Source organism: Lactuca virosa, chromosome 8, assembly GCF_052849685.1.
Source record: "Lactuca virosa cultivar CGN04683 chromosome 8, Lactuca_virosa_CGN04683_v6, whole genome shotgun sequence".
Classification (NCBI taxonomy): domain Eukaryota; kingdom Viridiplantae; phylum Streptophyta; class Magnoliopsida; order Asterales; family Asteraceae; genus Lactuca; species Lactuca virosa.
Window position 1 is genome coordinate 171,949,719 of NC_136433.1, and position 4,428 is coordinate 171,954,146.

A 4,428-nucleotide genomic window follows, 5' to 3' on the forward strand; every position below is an offset into this window, starting at 1 on the left:
TTGGGAAATGGAATGTTATGGGTGTTAGTGACTTGTCCAGCCATGCAAAGGCTTAAAGTCACCAACTTTATGGATTAAGAGGTTTAGAAAAGGTCAGATCTAGAAGTTGGACGTGAGTCTTAACTGATTAAGACCCTAAAAGCTAAGAAGTCTGAAACTGGGAATTACGCTGGGCGTAATCCCAGTACGCGCGGCGTAGGGGGTTGCATTCCCCGATTCTGTGAGGTTGCCGGGTACGCCCAGCGTACAAGTTTGGTACGCGCAGCGTAACCCGGAGAGTTGACTTTTGTTGACTTTTAGGGTTTTTGTCAACATTTGGACTTTGGGTCAGGGAGGGGTAAAATGGTCTTTTACCCTTCTGTGGGATTGTAGAAAAGGGATGTAGTCTAGCCTTGAGAGCCGTTAATGATTTGAAATAATTACTTTATGTGATTAGGCGGGGTTAGGTCGTTGTTTCGAGATTCAGGGATATCGAGCACGTGAGTTACTAGACATCATACGATGTGAGTCTTCTCACTATACATTACCTAGAGTGGTATCTATATGTAGACCGCAGGGTCTTGTGTGCTATGTGTTGTATGAGATTATGTGCATTGTGATATATGTATGCTATGTGTTGTACAGACCGGACCGGAGGGTCCAACGATATAGACCGGACCGAAGGGTCTAACGATATAGACCGGACCGAAGGGTCCAACGATACAGACCGGACCGATGGGTCCAACGAGCTATGACTGGACCAGAGGGTCCGACGAGCTACGGGACTGGAGGGGGGGGGGTCCCGTTGAGACACATCGACCGAAGGGTCGTATTATAGCCTCGAGTGGCGTATGTGTTGTATGTGGTATTTGGGGAACTCACTAAGCATTTATGCTTACAGTTGTTGTGTTATATGTTTCAGGTACTAGCAAGGATTGCGGGAAGACGCCGACATGATTCGTACACACTGAGAGGATTTATGTATATGAGATCTTGGGACATGTTTTGTTTTGTTACAGTTGACACATTATGTTTTGATGATTATCGTACGAATGAAAGTATGTTTTAAAATGAAAAATTGTTTTGAAAATTCACGTTGTTACAGTTGTCTGAGAGTCTCGAAGGCTGCCTGCTGCTCAGGGCCCCAGTGAAAGGTCACCGACTTCTTGGTCAGTCAGGTCAAAGGAGTCGCAATCTCGGAGAAGTCATGTATAAATCTCCGGTAATAACCTGCTAGACCCAGGAAACTCCGAATCTCAGATGGAGACCTCGGAATCTCCCACTGCATCACGACCTCTATCTTGGCCGGATCGACCGGAATACCCTTCTGGTTGACAAGGTGCCCAAGAGATTGCACCTCGCACAACCAGAACTCACATTTGGAGAACTTTACAAAAAGTCTCTCCCCTACTTAGATTCGACTAAGTCTTCACGGTACGAGAGAATTGAAGGATTGCCAATCCTTCTTACTTCCTAATAGTCCAATGTCGACAATCTGAGCTTACCAATGCTAACGATCAATTACCAGTCAAACCTTAAGATCGCCCATCCTCTGAAATCTTGAAGAGTACTCTTGAAATCTGGTCCAGTCTGACACCTCAGTCCATCTCCCATGCTGTCAACTGAAGGCCCTAATCTTCACTCTGGCTGACGAATCCTCGTTCCCACTTCCAATATTGCAGCACCAATGAACTCTAACCGAACACAGCCCATACGAAAATACAATTCTATTGAACATCCAATGACCAACCATTTATGCATCTAACACCCGCAATTGACACTACCATCTTCATGCTACCAGTCTTGTCCTAGCAACGGTAGTGCCTTGAACCCCAAAGTTCTTCTATAGACAACTGTCGATCATACCCAAACCATGATATAACCACTGAACGCTGACTTCACTGGAGAACTATCGCTCTAAACCCGACTGAATATCCTCTAAATAATACCCCGCACAGATCCTGACGAAGATCTGGAATGATAACGGTGCACGCGGAACCCCCTCCGCAAGATGCGTCCCTCTGTGGGTTCATCAAGGACTTTTCGGCATACATGTTGGCATATATGATCCTTGATAACCCAGACACTAGCAGGAAACCGACCCGATATCTGACTTATCCAAACTCACTCACAATTCCAAAAGCGATATGTATTCCCAACATCCATCTAGTAGCAGTAGAAGATGAGATACCCGCGACATATGGAGAAATACTAATCACCTTCAGCTAACATGATCAACCCTGCCATACCTGTAGCAGCCTAAACCCTTGGAGCGACAAACTCCCTTGTGTACTTTCTCGTACGTGCTGTACTGACTCCGGCCCTGCTGGCCTTTCACCCGATGATCAGAAGTCATGGGTCTCTTCCCGGGACCCTCTACTATGCGCACCTAGCACGACCCTCTCTTCCCAGGGTGCTCCAAATCGATCTCGCATCTGCAAACTCTTGGAAATCATATCCTTCAGGGTATGACACTCTGTCACAGTCACTAGCTCACTTGCCTAAGGCTGAGCTGCAACAACTGGAACAATCCTTTGTCCCCAAACAGGGTCACAAACTCCTCCCCGAAGCTTCTCAGATTCTCCAAGACTCTCATCGATTTGAGTATAGATCTTATGCTTTCAGTAGTACGGGCCCAATACTACCTTCCACACCTATCCATACTTTCCTTAGTAATCCTCCTGAATCCTCCAAGTCACTTCCTCAAACTAATTCATGCAAGTCTCACTAGACCTCACTACTAACCCACTGATGTTGGGTTTTGAGCATTTTAACACTCCTATGGTGTACATGCAACCCTATAAACCTTGGATCTATGTTTTCTCTATTATACATGCAAATATTAACTATTCCAAGGTTTCATCCTAACTAGCATATTATGAAGCACCTATACTACAAAGTTCTAGTTAGATGACATACCTTTTGATGTAGCTTGATGTCTTCAAACTTTAAGAGCTTAGCCCCAATAGTGTGGAAGCCTCAAATGGAATCACAAATCACCAAAACACCTTGGAAGAACTTGAGAGAATATGTATGCACACTAAAATCGGCCCACTCTTATTTTCACACACTTGTGCCAATTTTGTGAGCCAAGGACCCCTTTATATATTATGGAGGATTAGGGTTACATCCATGTAAATCCTAATACCCATGACCTTTCATTTACATAGGATCCATGGGTTAAAAGCTCCATGGACCATCCATGAAAGCTTAGCCCAACCTAAATGAACTTGGCCCATTCCATATATATAAGAGTCCATATTTAATTAGTTCTTTTTGATCACTTAATTAATTCTAAATTAATTCTTGATCAATACTAATTAAATAATATGATTCCATATTAATATATTAGAACTTATAATATATTAATATAAATCATAAATATACTATTCTCAAAAGACTATCCATATAAATTGTGTCGGTGAAGTGCAACCCAAATGGACCATGCCGGGTCGGGTCAAGTACATACCAAATATAGTTATGGACTTAGACATTAATCCAACAGTCTCCCACTTGGATAAGTCTAAAAACTATTATTGAGTATGACTTCAAAACCTAACTGGCAATCGTAGCTCTTAAAGCCGCTGTCGAACTCTGACCTTGTCAATGACTTGTCCATTAGATAAGGGATCATATATTCCTCCATTCTAGATATCATATGGACTGAGACATGGATTATAATCATTCTCTTTGTCCATTTGTTGTTTCCCGATTTTATATTTATGATGACTGACTGATTGAACAAATCAAATCAGTCCTGGCTTGGCCAAGCACTCACATGTGTCATCGTTAAATCGTCGAGGGGCCCACATATATCTCTTTTATTCCGAAGGTAAAAGGATTGGATAAACTTCGACTCATATGGCTTGTTCTACTACTTGTTGAATCATACACAAAGGCACGTTTTATAACATCGAGTTACCAAATGCGTTTTCGTGCAATCAATGTATAACCAACTCATAGTAACAACTCATATCTCTAGGTTTGAAGAATATAAGATATTATCGTCTCATGATCACTCGTGATAAAATCCATGAACTGATTCAAATGAGCGCGGGTTGAATCCAATACCCAGAACTTATGAGCACTCATGAGTGTTGTAGCACCACTTTGTCCACCAACTTGGACCTCTACAAACCAACCCATAACAGTCTTGATTCATATCTACTTCCAACATATGACCGACTGTGGATGGTTTGAATAACTTAATCATTCAGGAAGAACGACTTAGTTATTCTGGAAGTCAAAACATGCAAAGTGAAACACAAGAATAAATGAATCAAATATGGTATCAAACCCTATGAATATAAATAAACACTTTTATTTATCACCATACTGATTACTCATTATTCATTGTTTCGGTTTTATCAACTTTATACTTGAATTAAAAACACTAGTTGTCCCATGCTCCAAGCATGTACACTATGTTTTTCTTAAACAATAGCTTTG